This window comes from Mesoplodon mirus, assembly GCF_964341445.2.
Source record: "Mesoplodon mirus genome assembly, chromosome: 1".
In the NCBI taxonomy this organism is placed as follows: Eukaryota; Metazoa; Chordata; class Mammalia; order Artiodactyla; family Ziphiidae; genus Mesoplodon; species Mesoplodon mirus.
Genome location: NC_138976.1, coordinates 90,395,428 through 90,413,968, shown reverse-complemented (window position 1 = coordinate 90,413,968; position 18,541 = coordinate 90,395,428). Strand labels below are relative to the sequence as shown.

At 37.3% G+C, this 18,541-nt stretch overlaps 1 pseudogene across 1 annotated transcript; it reads left to right on the top strand.

Moving 5' to 3' along the window:
- The first annotated feature begins 7,243 nt into the window (after positions 1 to 7,243).
- Positions 7,244 to 18,060, top strand: LOC309801831 (3-hydroxyisobutyrate dehydrogenase, mitochondrial-like; annotated as a pseudogene). The gene is made up of 2 exons: positions 7,244 to 7,392; positions 15,248 to 18,060. The product of its transcript is annotated as a 3-hydroxyisobutyrate dehydrogenase, mitochondrial-like (transcript).
- Positions 18,061 to 18,541: the final 481 nt, after the last annotated feature.

Here is an 18,541-nt window from a genome sequence, read left to right as displayed (position 1 = left end):
TTCCCACCTCCTTCAGTGTGTTTTTTTTTCTTCTGCAGTGTGAGAAAATCCAGTACTTTGTGTTCAACTCAGACTACCAAACCAGAAGTTCTAGCAGAAAAGGTGATAATCCATATGTGCACTAAGATTCCCCAGGTGATTCTTTTCATTGGAGAAATATGAGGAACACTGCTTGACGTCTCTACAGCTAAGATGTCTAAAATGAAACTTCAATTATTCCTTCTTCCAAACTGTCCCATCCTGCAAATCTTTTCTTGCTCAGTGAATGGTGCCATGATTCACACAAGAAGTAACTCAATGCAAAAACCTGGGAATGGTCCTCAATTCCTTCCTTTTCTTCACTTTCTGCATAGACTGCATCATTAGGTCCTCTGGAATCTCATCTCTCTCTCTCTCGTCACATTTATAATGTTTCTGTTCATCTTCATTGCCACCATCTTAGCCACTACCATTTCTCCTTTGCTCTACTTGAACAGCCTAGTATCTACACAACTATCTTTTCATTTAATTGCTTTCTCTTGCATCTAAGATAAAGTCAAAATCCTTAGCCTTATAGATTCTGGCCTTGCCTTTTCTTGTAAGTTGTATTTTCATACTTATAAGTACAGGCACACTCACACACACACGTATAGTTGGTATTGTTAGTTTAGGTTTTGTTTGCCCTCCCATCCTAGCATGAGAAAATTAAGAAACAAAGTCAAACCAAAAAAAAAAAAACTTTAAAAATAAATTTGAATAATATCCTTTCCCTCCAGAACAATTCTCTAAAGCAGTATTACCATTAATGGCAGTACAGACCAGAATTTTTTCCCTTAGACATAAAGGCATGGTGAAGAAGTCTCATTAAAAACTGGAATCTAAGCTTTCAATGTCAAATTCTGTCTCTAATCTTCTGCAGTAAGCCATAATGATTAAAGTATAGGAATCTGAATCAGAGGTCTGGTTTAGTATAATCTTTTTTGTAATAAGCTTTGTACCTTAGACAAGTCATTTATCTCTCCATTCCTTAATTTCTTCATTTATAAACAGAGATGTTAAGAGTATTGATATTCAAGGCTAATGAAGAAAGAACGCATCTAAGTACTGTATCAAACACTTTAAAAAGTAACCAGTTCAGGTTCTCTGCCCATTTTTAAATTGGAATATCTGGGGGTTTTTGATATTAAATTGTATGATTTCTTTAGATAATTTGGATATTAACTCCTTATCAGATATATCATTTGAAAAAATCTTCCATTCAGTAAGTTACCTTTTCATTTTGTGATGGTTTTCTCCTCTCTGCAAAAGCTTTTCAGTTTGATATAATGACACTTGTTTAATTTTACTTCTGTTGGCCATGCCTGAGGAGATAGACCCCACAAAAATATTGCTAAGATGGATGTCAATGTATTTTTCCTAGGGGTTTTATGGTTTCAGGTCTTAAATGTGAGTCTTTAATCCATTTTAAATTTATTTTTATGTATGGTATAAGGAAATAATTCAGTTTCACTCTTTTACAAGTAGTTGTCCAATTTTCCTAACACCATTTATTGTCTTTATTTCATTGTATGTACTTGCCTCCTTTGTTGTAGATGAATTGATCACATAACTGTGGGTTCATTTCTGGGCTCCCTATTCTATTCCACTGACCTATGTGTCTGTTGTTATGCTAATACCATAACGTTTTGATTACTATAGCTTTGTAGTATAGTCTGAGATCAGTGCATGTCATACCACCAGCTTTGTTTTCCTTTCTCAATATAGCTTTGGTTATTGGAGGTTGTTTGTTTGTTTGTTTGGATGATTCTATACAAATTTTAGGATTATTTGTTCTAATTCTGTGAAAAATGCCATTGGTATTTTGATAGGGGTTACATTGCTTTGGGAATACATACAAATGACCAAAAGACACATGAAAAGATGCTCAAAATCACTAATCATCTGGGAAATGCAAATCAAAACCACAGTGAGATATCACCTTACACCTGTCAGAATGGCCATCATCAAAAAGGGAACCCTTGTGCACTGTTAGTGGGAATGTAAATTGGTGCAGCCACTATGGAAAACAGTACAGAGGTTCCCCCAAATGTTAAAAATAGAATTACAATATGATCCAACAATTCAACTTCTGAGTATCTATCCAAAGAAAAGAAAAACACTAATAAGAAAGGATGTATGCACTCCTCTGTTCATTTGAGCGTTACTTATAATAGCCAAGATATGGAAGAAACTAGTGTCCATAAATAGATGAATGGATAAAGAAGATGTGTATATATACACACATATATATAATGAAATATTACTTAGTCCTAAAAAAGAATGAAATATCTTCACTTGCAACAACATGGATTGACCTAGAGTACTAGGTGTGCTAAGTGAAATAAGTCAGACAGATAAGAACAAATACTGTATGATTTCACTTATATGTGAAATCTAAAAAATAAAACAAAGAAAACCAAAGAGAAACAAACTTGTAGATACAGAGAACAAACTGGTGATTACTAGAGGGGAAGGGGGATAGGGGACTGAGAGAAACAGGTGAAGGGGATTAAGTGGTACAAATTTCCAGTTATAAAATAAATGTCTTGGGGATGCACTCTACCACATAAGGAATATAGTCAATAATACTGTAATAATTTTGTATGGTGATATATGGTTACTAGACTTATCATGGTGACCAATTCAAATGTATTTAGATGTTGGATCACTATGTTGAACACTTGAAACTAACATAATATTGTATGTCAACTCTACTTCAATAAAAAAGTGACCAGTTAACATTAATTGGTATTATAATTACATTTTCTCTGCATAAAGGCACATTTTATTGATTTTTTCATTATAAAGTATAAAAGTACCTTTTACTTTCAAGATGAGTTCTAAGATTACTTGCTAATGTTAATGTGGTAATTTAAAATACGTCTAGATATAATTTAATTTTAATTGCCTAACACAAATATGTCTGATATTCACCATTATGAATTCAAACCTATGAGTAAAGATGTCAAATGAGTCACCAAAACATTTTTGTGTATTGCCTCTCATTGAACCCTAAATGCTAACAAGACTTTTTGTTGGAATGAGGGATCAAAGTTTTATACTCCTTAAGAACTAATGCCGTAGCTGTTTTATTTTTATAAATAAAGCTCTTTCCGTTTACTTTTTAGTGTACAATTTTTGAATGGCCTGGAAAGAGAAAAATTATTCTTTGGGCTGACAAAAATGATAAAGAGGCTCATTGCTGATGAAGGGAAGAAGACAAAGAAGAATAGAGAAAGAAGGATTCGTTCCTCTTCCAAAAGGGGGGCAAGATACTAGAGCTTTCTGCAGGGAAGCTGAAGCACACCTTTCTTTCTGAGATTTGAAAGGAAGAGATCCCCTACATTTAAATATCTAGAGTATATCTTCCATTTAAAAATGAACCTAGCTAATCATCCAGTGAGGAAGAAAAGAGTAAAATAGCCTTTGACCAAGTCCTTTCTGTGGTGTTAAATGCAACTAATTATAATGAATATCACATATCTAATGAGTTCAAGAATTCCCCTTGGAAGAATTGGTCTGTCCTTTACAAAAAAGAGAGTTCAAGTGAGTTATTTGCATTTGGTAGGGAAGCTCTACTGTCTAAATCATACTCATTTAAAGGTGAAGTTCAGGGCTTCCCTGGTGGTGCAGTGGCTGAGAGTCCGCCTGCCGATGCAGAGGACACAGGTTCGTGCCCCGGTTTGGGAAGATCCCACATGCCGCGGAGCGGCTAGGCCCGTGAGCCATGGCCGCTGAGCCTGCACGTCCGGAGCCTGTGCTCTGCAACAGGAGAGGCCACAACAGTGAGAGGCCCGCGTACCAAAAAAAAAAAAAAAGGTCCAGTTCAAAGTCTGCCATAATTTGTTACTATATATGTAATTTTTGAATGTAATATACAGTTACATATGTATATAACATCAACAAGAAGGTGACCCACTTTAGAGTCAAGAAAATATATAGGTGAAGTGTAAAAGGGTTGGAATAGATATACCATAACAGTAACAACAAAACAAACCAAGACAACAACAACAAAACTGGAGTGGCTAAGAAAATATCAGAAAAAAATATATTTTAAGACGAAAATTTTTACTAGAGACAAAGATATTTTAAACTCATAAAATGATTATACCATCTAGAATGTATAACAATTATAAACTTATATGCACCTAACAACAGAACTTCAAAATACAATGAAGCAAAATCGAGACAATGGAAAAGAGAAACAGACAGTTCTACAATAATAGTTGGATACTTTAATACCTTTCTTTCAATAGCAGAACAGACAGAAAATCAACAAGAAAATAAAAAAACTTGCACAACATTATCAGTCAACTAGACCTAACAGCCATCTATAAAACGTTCCACCCAACAGCATCAGAATATACATTCTTTTCAAATGCACATGGATATACTATATGCTAGGCCATAAAACAAATTTCAGTACATTTTAAAGGATATAAACAATACAAAGAGTGCTCTCAGATGACAACAGAATGCAATAAGGAATCGTTAACAGAAAGAAATTTGTTGAAAATCACAAATGGAAATTAAACAATATATTCCTAAATAATTCATGGGTCAAGTAAGAGCTCATAAGGGGAATTAGAAATAATTTGAGATGAGTTAAAATGAAAGTATAACATATTAATACTTGATTGGTCACACAGTCTTTTGAAAAGCAGAGGGGTTAGACAAAGAGATCTAAATTAATTAAAAAATCATTTATTATTCTGGGAATAAAAAGAACTGGGCTTAGTCTCAGTTTTGCCTTTCTTTATCTTTGTGTCTGTTGATCATCTTGGAATAGTCATTACATAGTCAGAATACAGTTGCCATCTCAGGAATCAAATACTGTTATCTCTAGGGCTACCATACATAACAAGATACCACAAACTTGTTAACTTAAAAGAACAGAAATGTATTTTATCACAGCTCTAGAGGCCAGAAGATCAAACTCAGAGTGTTGAGAGGGCCATGTTCTTTCTGACGCCTCAAGGGGAGGATCCTTCTTTGTCTTAACCAGATTCTGGTGGTGGCCATCAATCACTGGTGTTGGCATTTTTTGACTTGCAGCTGCATCACTCTGGTCTCTTCCACTGTTGTCACATGGAATTGTCTCTGTGTGTTCCTGTCTCTGGAAACAATTTAAATAGAAATTTCTATTTTTAAAAAACAAACTGTAGATTACTATGCTCTGTTTAGATAGTTCCTCTAACCCACACCCACCTCCATTTCCCCATATGTATTTGAGAAGGAAAGAGGAACTCCTGTGAGCTATCCTATTGGAAAAAATCAATGATACATTGTTTTACTAGAGATGCCTCTTACCTAAAATATTTGAATTAAATATAAAATCTGGGGAAATTATCACCCAGTTTCCCTCTTCTAGAGGCATGATCTAAATGATAGGCAGCAGAATATTTTATACCCAAGAGGTTTGCTGACATTATTGATTTGATCCAGAATCTGTATTTTCTCTCTAAAGAAAACAGTATTCTCTCTTTCCTTTCTTTAATTTATAATGTTGATGTCTTAAGATTATTGTCAGAGACGATGCTTGTAGTTCAAATGATTTGGCTGTATTTCACCAGTATTATTACAAGATAGTCAAACAATGGCTGGGCTCCAGTATAGACCTCAGTCCCTTTGTTCCACTGGGATACGGATGTGAAAGCCACTGTTTCCTTATATTCCAAAGACCAAATAAATAAAACAAATAAATAAACACACAAAAAACCAAGTAAATGAAACTATCTTAAAACCAGCTCTCTTTTCTTCCTCATCCATGTTAATTCTCTTCTACCTAAAATTATTTCCTGGAAGTGATTTTTATGTTTCTTAGAGCCTCTTTATGTATATATCCACACTAATGCATATAAAACTGTTCCTTGTAGATCTTTTACTTTTTCCATTTGAAGAATTATTTTCACATGTCATATAGAGTTTATCCATTGTCCTAGATATGCATTTTTCCTGTGTATTTGAGCATCATAGGAAGATAAATTGTACTCTTGAAAATGTTAACTGGTGACTGAGACACAGAAAGCTATTCTTACCATTTTTCAATAGTGAGTAGTAGATTCTGTAGGGGTGGAATTTTAAGATGTAAGTATACTGTTTTTCTACACTCCAATTACGTTCCCCTTATCATAGAAATTGACCAGTGAAGTGTGCTGCTGACTTTTCAGAATCCATGTACATACAATCCATTAAGTTATTAGATATAACGTTGGTCAGAAAAGCATACTGTGAAATGTTGCTTTTATTTAAACTCCCACTATTTTCACTCCATGATTTCAAGATTTGACTTCTTTATTGCCCTCTGGTGGTGGGCTCTGTGAACTGCATATTTACGGGTCTGGAGCACATATCTTCCCGGAGGTATTCGACTCCTCAGGTACAAGCTAAAGAGTAGATGATAAGAAGCATTCAGATTTATTAAAACTAATTAAGGATATCAGTAGCCTGACTGTTGTTTCTAAAAATATAAAATATTTATCCTTCTGTTGTCAAACAACCATATTTCATGAAAAGAAGTATAAATCCTTTTTTGCTTGCAATAAAAGAACAATAATTGAAGGTATTCTTCATTTGGACCAAATACCTTCTCTGGAAATATAAGTTCAAATAGGAGTTGAACTTTGCAAAATATTCTTTAGTAAATAAAACTCCACATATAATTTCAAATTATCATTTAATTTTACCTTAAATTTAAATATCTATATTGACTTAAATGGTGTACTCTGTAATTTCGGATGATTTCCTCCTTTATATCTTCTTCCTCTCTTCAACAAATAAAATACATATGAATGCCTAACATGAGGTAGGGTATTCTCTGTGAAATAATGATGTTGGTATACTTGATTTTGACTTAGCAGAGGGATTGAGCCTCTGTGTTGGTGAATTCTCCCCAGATGGTGCGTGGGGAGAGGGTCAGGCATGTCTCTGTGCTCCTGAAGTTTTCTCTGTGAAACTGTCAACCTCCAATATCAGAAATAACTTCCTTCGTCAGAAGGGATTTTCAGACATTAAAAGTTTTCTATTAAAGTGCAAGTATTTTAAAAATCTATAAAATATAGGGCATTATAAATTTTCTTTAGTTACTACAAGCTGAATTTTAACTGAGAAGACTGGGGACTCCATGTATGTGTACATGCATGCATGCGTGCATGTTTGTGTGCTACACACGTGTGTGTGTGTGTGTGTGTGTAGGTCTACTGAGGATACAGAACATATTCTGGACATGAACGAGCAGTGGTGTATCAGAAGGGAAAAGAATATAAAGGACCAGCTTCACCTGCTTAATTTGTCCCCTGACCTGGTGTCATCTTATTTTCCACCATCCTTTGCTGATCTGTATACTAAATACCCAGGGTTCCTGGGTACCCCCAGGTACCTCTGTAAGTTTTACAAGCCTATCAATATCCCATGTACAGTGGATGGAACCTGGACTTTTTGCCCATCTAGTTTTCCTTTCCCTCAGAGTTTTCGTCTGAGTTATGTCATGGGGTAGGTACTGTTGTGAAAATTTGTGCTCACTTGTTAAATAGAAACTACTTATTTAACTGTTTAAACAAATAAACAGTATCTTAAGTCAGTTGCACGGCACCTCCAGTCTCCGCAAAGCAGAGTTACTTTGGGACAGGAAGTTCTTTTAGTTTCCCCTTAAATCAAAATACAAAGTTATAGGACCAACCCTATAGTTGCAAACTTGGGAAGAGATCACAGGATTCTGTAATCGTCTGCTTATCCCCTTACTGGGACAGCAAATAGCTCAATAGTTCTTATACTGAAGTTAAAAGGAAGAAGAATACCGGAACAAAGTCTGCATTTAAAGTCTGTGTCTTATTTTTATTTTCTCTTGGCACATAGTAGCTAACCGTTAAATGTTCTCTTGATAAATATTAAAAACACACAAGATACTTCATATACTATTCAACTTTTCTTTTGGTGTAGGGGTTGATGATGAAAAGTTTGGAAACTTCTGATCCATGTTAATGTTCCTGCTTTGAGAACTGCAGGGCGCAGCTTTTAGATGGAAAAAGTTGCCAAGAGGACCAGAAGTAGAATAAAGACATTTATGTAATTGTTCCTTATAATTTCATTTATTGGTTTTCAGCATCTAACTTTGAAAAGTTGCCTGAGGCTGCCTAGGGTCTGCAATAAGGATCACAGCTGTGCTGTCCTACCCCCTCCCCACACGTGGGAACAGAGCCTCCCCAGCAGTGCTAATAGAGCCCCATGGCTTTCCGCCCACCTCGGTACTGCTCAAGGCAGTGGCTTTTTTCTACCAGCCTCACCCTTCTCCATTTGAATCTTTTTCTTCTTTCCAGTTTTATTGAGATGTAATTGACATATAACACTGTATAAGTTTAAGGTGTACAGCATCATAATTTGATACATGTATATATTGCAAAATGATTACCACAATAAGGTTAGTTAACACATCCATGACCTTACACAATTAATTACGTTTTGTGTGTGTGTGTGTGTGTGTGTGTGTGATGAGAACATGTAAGATCTACTATCTCAGAAACTTCTGAGTATGCAATAGAGTGTTGTTAACTATAGTCACCATGCTGTACATCAGACTCCCAGGATTTATTCATCTTATAACTGGAAGGTTATCCCCTTTGACCAACAACTCCCCATTTCCTCCACTCCCCAGCCCTTGACGGCCACCATTCTACTCGGTTTCTGTGAGAGCAGCTTTTTTAGATTACACGTAAAAGTGAGATTATGCAGTGTTTGTCTTTCTCTCTCTGACGTATTTCACTTAGCATAATGCCCTCAAGGTTCATCCAAGTTGTTGCAGATGGCAAGATTCCCTTATTTTTTAAGGCTGAATAACATTCCATTCTACATATGTGCCATATTTTCTTTATTCATTTGTCTGTCAATGGACACTATAGAAACAGAAACCCACTCAGTTCCTACAAGTGTCCAAGGTAACAATAGACAAAATATGGATGTTGGTGGGTGTAGATCCAGGCAGTAGGTTAGACTACATCCCACAGACAGGAAGGCCACTATTTTAGGAGGAGCTGCTTTGAATATGAATCAAATAATAATTGATTTATATGTCACCAGTTCAGAACTAACTCATCTGTTTTAGACACCTCACCATAGATATGAAATGAGAATGAGTGGAAAAGGAGGCTTCTGAAGGCAAACAGTCATAAAACCCATTATTCTTCTGTAAAAAGGAGACTATACAGTCTTACTTTTAGAACCTCAAATCAAACAAAGACATGTAGCAGCCTCAGTAGGATATAATCACAACAGAAAAAATACAAGCAGAAGGCAGAGGAAAAAGAAGTGCCATTTGGTATGGGAATAAATAGCTCTGTATGTCTCAAAAGCCTCCTATAAACATGTCTGGGTGTCAATATAGTGTAATAATTAATATCCATAAACCCTGAGTCTTAAGAAAAAAGAACTGTATCTATTGCTTTCTTTTAGAAAGGGACAGAAAGGTAACTATATTTGCTTTAAGAAATACAGAGGCTTAGTGCACTTAAATATTTGATCAAATAATTTTAAAAATGTTTCTTACAGTATACATCATTTTCTGATGAAACGGGTAAAATAAGGTTCTAGGGTGTGAGGCAGGCATGAGGCATTATACACATTTTCTTTTCTGTCCTTTTGTAGCTGAATATCCTTTTCCAGGCCTAAAGAAGTAGTAAAATGATGCATCTAAGATTGCATAAAAGGTTTCATAGACATATTTTACATATATGCCATTAGATTTCTACAGAGTTATTTCAGGCTGCTGACAGGCTGCTTGCTTGAGCTGAGACCCCTCTAAACAAAGCCCAGGAAGAAACTAACAACTGTGAAAGTCAACTTATTTATTCTGTGAGTAACTTGGCTGCAGAGCAGACTAATTACCCCTTTAACCACACTGTTTGAACTCATTGTACTTATCTGGGAATCACTATTCTGAAAGTAGAGAAGGGGACTAGGGAAGTTAAAAGAGACAAAAGATGTAAATATGGTCTCTTTGCAGAATCTCAAAGGTCAGGCAACAGGCTTATTTCTGATGGTTTTACAAAGAGAAGATGAGCTGTGGTTTAAAGGTCCACTTTGGAATTCAAGTTCTACCTCAGGTGTAGCCTGAATGCTAGTCTCCACCTTGAGTGAATCACTGAAGGATCATTTCTCAGCACATAGTCAGTGTTTTTAAAATTTTCATATTATTTTATCCCAGTGAATAATATTGATGAGGGATTTTGACACTATTAAATTCCGCCAAAGGACTTAATTTTGTAATGATACCAAACCTTGGAAAATAAAGGAAGTAGAGATTGGTGAATCCTTGACAAATGATTAGAGTTATAACTGATTGTTTCATAAGGAAAGAGAGGGAATGGATCATTTAGGAACCTGAATGAATACTTGGAATCTCATCTATTTCTGTTAAAACTACAGGTTAGTTGAGCTCAAAAATTGTAGGTATAAAAATTGTGTTTTTTGGTAATAAAATTTGTTTTAACCCTTCTCTCAATTATGCATTTAAATGTTGACCAATTCACAAGTAACTGTTTACAGTCGATGGATTGGCCAGTGGCTTTGGGATCATTCATTTTATAGTCTGGGATTTCCAGTGTGATCTTTATTTTCCCATTTATACTCTATTTCATACATTTTATTAGCAGCAGTAGTAGAAATAGTAGCAGCAGTATCATTATTATTTAGTTAGAGTAGAATTGTTTCTGTAACTTCTTACGGTCAGACATATACTAAGCAACACACATTTTGAAAGCACTGGTGTTGGAGTAAATTCGATGTTGATGAGACTAGTCACTGCCCTTAAAGGAGCTTGTCTTCTAGTTGGAAAGATGTGACATATACAATAATCTGAGGCATTAAGTAAATACATGGGTCTGAGGGCAGAAGATCCTGAAGGAAGCAAGCTGCAAAGAACTCATTTTGAATCCTGGCATTAATATTGGCAGATCTCCTCACACCTTTTTAGGACAGTTATAGACAAAGCAAGTAGGACTGGAGAATACACTACAATGGCCAAAATAAGATTTAATGTCATTTCAGCCTAGGGGATTCTTTCTAGGCTTTGAGCATATGATAATTTAAATGCCCCCTAAATAGTAAATTTACTTTAATGCTGACAATGTAGAAAAGATATTTTGCTGCAAAAGTATACACAGTAGTAACAAGTGGATTTTGGAAGAAACTAATATTTTGTCTTATACTGATACTACACTATTGCCCTAGACCTAGCAGCAGCCTTTACTCTTTGTTGTTTTCTTCTAAGACTAAAGAGCCTCTTTATTTTTTTCCACCAACAGATCTCAGAGCAATCTGAGTGCACTGGCCAGTTGGGACACAATTATCATTAGAATTCTTGGCTAGAGAAGAAAGCTCCTAATTTAAGAATGGCTTTTTGCCTTCTGAGAGCTCAGAAGAGCAAATTGCAAGCCATCTGCATTTATAAAACATGTTTTAGTATGGAAAATTTCAAACATCTACAGAAGTAAAAAGAAAGAAGTAGAAACTTTCCTCAATTGTTCTCATCAAATGTCCATTTCAGGCCAATAGATTTTCTCTACACCCTCTCTTACTACTACCACCATCATCCCCAGCAAGTTTAAAGCAAATCCCAGGTTTCTTTTTCTCAGTGAAAACGTCAGTATACATATTTCTAAAATGCAAGAACTGCCCTTTTTAAGCTCAACTATGTCATTATCACACATCCGCAAATAATAATAATTCCTTAATATCAACAAATAGCCAGTCAGTTCATGTTTCCTTGATTGTCCTATAAATGTATTTTTATTTTAATAACCATTATTTATTTGACTGCTGATCCAAACACAATTTCTTTTAAAGTATAGGTTTAAAAGAACTCAATTTGCTCATTTTTCTTGCAAGTATTTGTCATTGAATTCAAAGCATTCATCCAGTAGGGTTCCCAACTGTCTGGATTATGCTGATTGCATCCCCTTTATGCTTATATATTTATCATGCTCCTTTGGCCCATGTATTTACTGTCAGTTGGTAGATAGATCTAGAGCACTGACATAATTCAGGTGTGATTTTTTGTCAAGTTTACTTCATAGATAATATTGATGAATTCCAAAAGGAACTATAAAGTGTCTGTCTTACTGTGACATTGCAGCCATTAATGATCAATGTCTAGATCCATTAATTTATTAAGGGTACCAAATGGTGATATTCTACTAATGAGATTATTATTCATTTACTAGCTAGAAGATGATTTCATCAACTACTTGGTTGCCCTGAGTTACAGTTTAATTAGGAAAGGAAGAATAAATGTTTCTTTTATTTTATTTACCAGTTTTACAAAAAAAGAAAAAACAGGAGAGAGAAAGGTTGACTCCAAAGTAGCTTCCGAAGATGACTAATGAGGTATTTTCTTTCTTTGTTGTTGTTTTCAGTGAGATTGTTATAAATATCGATGCGGAGATTGTCCCCTCTTAGGTTCACGGATCCTGTTCAAGTTGGCTCCTGAGTCCTTTCCACACAACCACAGTAGTCTTTGAAGTCTTCCCAGCTCTCTTGTATGACAAGGTGTAACAGGAACATCTTGTTCATTTCTTATGCTGGATTTGAAATCAGCTATTTCTCCAAGGAGGCATTATCCACTGTGTTTATTCAAACTTGTGTTCCTTCTAGTTTAACCTTCTCTCGGGACATGATTTTTTTTAAACAAATTACTTACTGAATTTTTTCACCTTTTCAAATCTTGCTATTCTCCAATCACTTCATTTCTGAATTTTTCTAATTTCTTTTATGTTTTTCTTAAAACCAGTTTCTATTCCTTTTAAAATTTCTTTTACTTTTTCTGTAATATCAGGCAATAAATTTCATTTGTTCTGTGGACGTGTCTTTCTGTCACGTTTTCAGGATTTGCTGGAACTTTGTTTTCAGCCTTCTTTTTTCTTTTTTTTTTCTCACTGATTTTCTACAGGATGTGAGTGGAATACTCTTCTGTCACTCATTTTTAAATGAAATAAGTTTCCACTTTAGGAGGGAATCATAGATCAGAATATAATTTCTAGCTTCAGAACTCCAGGGCTCACTATCTTCTATTATTTTCACAACATAATTTTAAAAAATGACCTTAAAATTTCTAAAATCTTCTTCCTCGGCCCTCCTCTGCCCATTTACCCAGGGCTCCTCTTTCTTGTCCTTGTTGAGTATGGGGATTTGTTCTGGAATGGTGCTTTGGTTTGATAGGTGTCAAGGTTTCACAGACCCCAGAACACTTGGCATCCTCAGAACATTTCAAAGTTCTTGCACTCAGCTGCAAAGTGGAGCCTGCAACGTTCACTCCCGGTTTCTGCCGCTGTTCTCAGTGAGTTTTTCAATCTCAGTGAGTTCGTGAACCATAGTAACCTTTGGCTCTCCTGAAAGAGAGAGAGAGTCCTTCCCTCATCTTCCTCCCACACACCCTGGGATACACATATGTAGGTCTTTTTCCTGTTGTTGATTTGTTCCTACCTGGCTGTGTGTTGCAGTTAATGTGGACACCTTGTTGTAGATGTTGTCTGTGGGTTTTTGATCTTGCTATCCTAGATGCTTTTCTTTCTTCTTTGTGGGGGTGGGGGCTTGTGTATTTAGGGGAGGGGTGGCATATTCAGGGATAAAAATCTTCTCTGTAGCCACCATCATTTCCCCAGAATCCTCTGCCATTAATATTTGAAACAAAATCATAGGAATCATTATCCGGATCCTTAGGATAATCATTACATTGTATCTGTCTTTTTTCCAGGCTTCAAGCTGCCTGTGGCTCCCCACGTTAGTATACTGACATGACTGGGCAATGCCTAATTTGACAGGTTCTTTCTGTACTACCTTCCTCCTAATCATGACAGTCTTGTACGCTATACGTAGTCTTCTTTACTGATAGGGAATTTAGAAAATACAGGAAGCCATGGGTTTAATAGCTGAAAGTGGAATTAATATATTATTTTTCTCAGGTAAAATATCATAAGACTCCTTAGGCCAAAGTTGTAAAATGAAATCGCAAATTTCCTGGAATCACTTTGCAAACGTGAATGCCCACATAAAGTACACTAGGACTTGAATCCAAGGAATAACACATTTTTAGAGCCTCCAGATTTATTAACTTAGTACAATTCTGCATTACTTCTTAAGGCAACTGAAGAAAATAATTTTGTGATCAAATAAATATTGATTTTATTAACATAGTTATTTAAAAAGTTTATAAAGCTTTTAAAAAATGTTAAGGCTCTATCCGCCTCATCAGTTGTTATTTCTTTTCTAGAATCTTGGATAAAGGAACAGTCGTTTGAGGGGAAACATGGTATAAAATGGGAAGAGAATCTAACAGTGAAGATAGTTATATCTCTTCCTGTGTGATGAACTACTCCTATGCTTGGTGGTTTAAAACAGCAGGCACTTTATCTCCTCACAATTTGTGAATCAGCAGAATGGGCTGGGATCCCCTGGGTGGATCTATCTTGCTTTCACCTGAGGTGACTACTGAGGCTGCCATCATCTGGTTGCTGGACTGGGGCTGGTTGCTTTCACATGTCTGGCCATTGGTGCTGGCTGTGGCCTGGACCTATTCTCCACTAGGTTAGCCAGGCTTCCTAACATGTCAGGTTTCCATGAGGACAAGCCCTAAAGCACGAGTACTCTCCAAGCTTCAGCTCTTGATATGCCATTGGGCCAAAGCAAGTCATGTGACCAAACCCAGGTCAAGGTGGAACAAAACTACACAGGGTGAGAAAACGGGGGGGGAGGGGCATTTGCACTGGGGTCAGTAGTCTAACAAACTGCTGCAATAACTATATAAAGAAAAGCACCCCGGAGGACAACTGGTAAAAAATAAATGTGTGCGGGGTGGGGTGGGGGTTTGGCATGGGGGGGCAAAGGCAGTAAACAGGGGCCACCAAAATCTGAAGATTCTGGAATTTTTGGAAAATCCACTGGGATTAAAGGAGTTACACAACCATGTTCTGACACCAGAAGAAAGGTCCCAGTTGAGCATCAGGGAAGTCTAGCGCTCTTCCTCCATTGCATCAATTTCCACATTTCTTTGACTCAGCATATTTGTAGAATGAATCATGACTTTCTTTAAATTTTTAGTTCAGTTTTTCAAAGAAATAGTGACCTCGCTTCTATCTGCTGTGCCACAAAAATGCCGTAGAAAAAAATTCCTTCTGTTAAATTGCTCACTAGGTGAAATTGTATGTGTAACCTAGTAACAAAGAGGTATTAAGAATCGCCACAGCCAAGCCGGCCCTCCGCACCACGCACCCTATAGCAGCCAGTGGGTGAGCCGGGAGTCGAGGAGGTCACCGTGGGAAGGAGGGGCGCGGGCAACGTGTCAGCCTCCTTCCGTCTCCGTGGAGCCACCTCCGGCCTCTGGTACAGGGAGTCGTCTGCAGCAGCCGTCGGTGGCCAGCCTTGCAGCGCTGTGTTCTAGGTCAGTAGCTTCCAAGACTCCAGTTGGATTCACTGGAGTAGGCAACGTGGGGAATCCAATGGCAAAAGAGCTCTTGAAACATGGCTAGCCACTCACTATTGCTGATGTGTTCCCTGATGCATGCAAAGAGCTTCTAGATGCAAGTGAACCCGGTAGTGTCTTCTGCAGCGGATGTAGCCGAAAAAGGTGACAGAATTATTACAGTGCATCAATGTGCTAGAAGCTTATACTCTAGCAAATGGAATTCAAAAAAAAGTGAAGAAAGACTATTAATAGATTCCAGTACTGTTGATCCTATGGTTTTGAGAGAATTGGCCAAAGAAGTTGAGAAAATGGGAGCAGTTTTCTCGGATGCCCCTGTTTCTGGTGGTGTGGGAACGGCTCGGTCTGGCAACCTCACATTTAGGATGGGAGGGGTTGAGCTGCTGTGGTGCATGGGCTCCCATGTGGTGCATCGTGGAGCTGTTGGGACTGGCCAGGCTTCGAAGATCTGCAAACACTTGCTGTTAGCTGTTAGTAGGATTGGAACTGCTGAAGCTATGAATCTGGGACTCAGGTTAGGGCTTGACCCAAAACTCTTGGCTAAAATCCTAAATACGAGCTTAGGACGATGTTGGTCAAGTGACACTTACAATCCTGTACCTGGGGTGATGGATGGAGTTCACCTGGCTGATTACTAGCAGGGCGGATTTGGAGCAACACTCATGGCTAAGGATCTGGGATTAGCATGAGTCTCTGCTAGCAGCACGAAGAGCCCAATCCTTCTGGGCAGTCAAGCCCATCAGATCTGCAGGGATGTTGTGCGTGAAGGGCTACTCAAAAAAAGACTTCTCATTCGTGGTCCAGTTTTTGCAAGAGGAGGAGACATTCTGAGTTTGCCCTCTGGCTGTGAACACTGAAACATTGAAACCAAACTGTGTCTTGGAGCCCCTTATGGCTCACTCCACAGGAAAATGGGCTTAATCAAAGGTCAACTGTCTGCTTTTGAGTGTCTAGGTCAGGGGTCCCCAACCCCTTGGCCTGGGATGGGTACCAGTCCGCAGCCTCTTAGGAACTGGGCTGCACAGCAGGAGGTGAGTTGCAAGCAAGCCAGCTATAAGCTTCATCTGCCGCTCCCTATGGCTCACATTACCGCCTGAACCCCACACACCCCGCCCCCGCTCCCTGGAAAAATTTGCTTCCAGGAAACCAGTCCCTAGTTCCAAAAAGGTTAGGGACCTCTGGTCTAGGTCACAATAGATCCTGGGATTTTTCACCCATTTTAAACTGCTTATTCTTTTTATCTATTTAACAAACATATCATCTGTAATTTTTTTTTTCTGCAAGCCACTGATGGTAACTGCTAGCTAGCTAGCTGATTGGCCTTTTTCAAAAGTTTGATTCCTGAGCATCTTCAGCTAAAACGCTGCCTACTTCACTCAGGATATTATTTACTCCACTTTACAAATAAAACTAAAATTGTTTTCAACAGGATAAAATCTATCCTCGAGGAAAGAAAAGAAATTGGTGTGAGAAAAGGTATTAGAGAAAGGGGAAGTATAGTGAATTACTACCTGTGTGCCTCAGAAAATTTGTCCTGTTATCCCAGTGGTGATATTCTTGCATTGAGATTACTGGTTTATTTTCTAGGAGTTGTTAAAGCAAGAGAACTCCTTGCTGCATGTTATGTAATTTGGACTCTGTTACAATTATCTTGGTGTGCCCATCTTGTAACAACTTCCCATACTCAGCAAACTGTTTTTTTCATATTTTTGCTTCCTTGTACATTTTTACTGCATATTTTTTACTTCAAAAGAATGACATCTTTAGAACTGTTTCAGAGCCAGCGATGATATGTGCTTTAGATAATTATTACACTATGCTAAATATAACCATATTATTTTGAATTCAAATAAATTTCTATGCTGATAAAAAAAGAGAGGCACATTTCATCAATGTTTAAATAGTATCCTTCCTCCTCTAAAACTTAAAATAGGATTCAGTCTGATTCCTAAAGGGTTATTTTCTTCAACAACAAGAGCTGACTTAGGCCATTTTTTGGCAGTGGAATCTGAGCATAGAGGTCTCTGTCTGACTGCCCTTTGATTCTCACTCACAGTATCCTGGGTGAATGTAATGGATGGGCGTGCCCTTATGACTTAGCCCACTGCTACTGCTCCTGATGAGGGTTAATGGTGTGGGCCACTTTAAATCTTGCCCAGCAAAGTGCTGACATCTGGGGTTTCCTATCAAGTTTACCAGATATTCCACAGTAATTTCATAATTTACACAACATAAAAACACTGATCTTGAGCTTAGGAAAGCATTTCATTTAAACAGATACAGAACACTACTCTACAAAATGGTTTAAAATTTGTGAGCAATTACATTAAATAAACTCTAATATAAATTAATCTAATACAAGTAAACTAATAGTTGCAAAGCTACTGGTCGCTTCAGAAGCGGTGGCTACGGATAACTTCAAAGTTGTTTCCTCAGTGCATTAAGAGGCGAAACTATTTGCTGTCAACTTCTTCTTGGGGAAGCTTTTTTCCTTAGTTTGATGCTGATTCGCGTTATGAATGTATAGGAACCATTACTGGTTCTTCCTTTCCATATTCAGTGCACCATTATACTTCTATCCTCTTAAGATCTGGATATCTGTTACTGCTACTGTTGGCTGGAGGCTGGCAGGAGGAAAGCTATCAAGAAAAAAGGTCAACAAGTGTTAAAGAGTTTTAGCATACTACTGAGACTTTTAATCTACCATAATCATAAGAAATAATAATTAAAATTACAGCCTGGTCAGTGAGACCTTGAGTAAATTGTGGAAGCATCCATGTTTCATACAGTTTCAGGGGATGGATATTTCCTGTTATTAACTCTATATCCTCTTCAACTGGAACAGAGAGACCTTTCTCTGTTGAAGCAGTTTTGTCTTTTTCCTGGGCATTTTTAGTTTTCTCTAATGAGAGACTTGTAAAGCTTACATATACAAACTTACACATACACGTATAAAGCAAAGAAGGGATAGAGTAGTCTTGAGAGGACACTGTTTTGTAGCAGGCACACAAGACAGAGATAATACTCCCTGATTGCATTTGCCTCCCTAGCCCCATC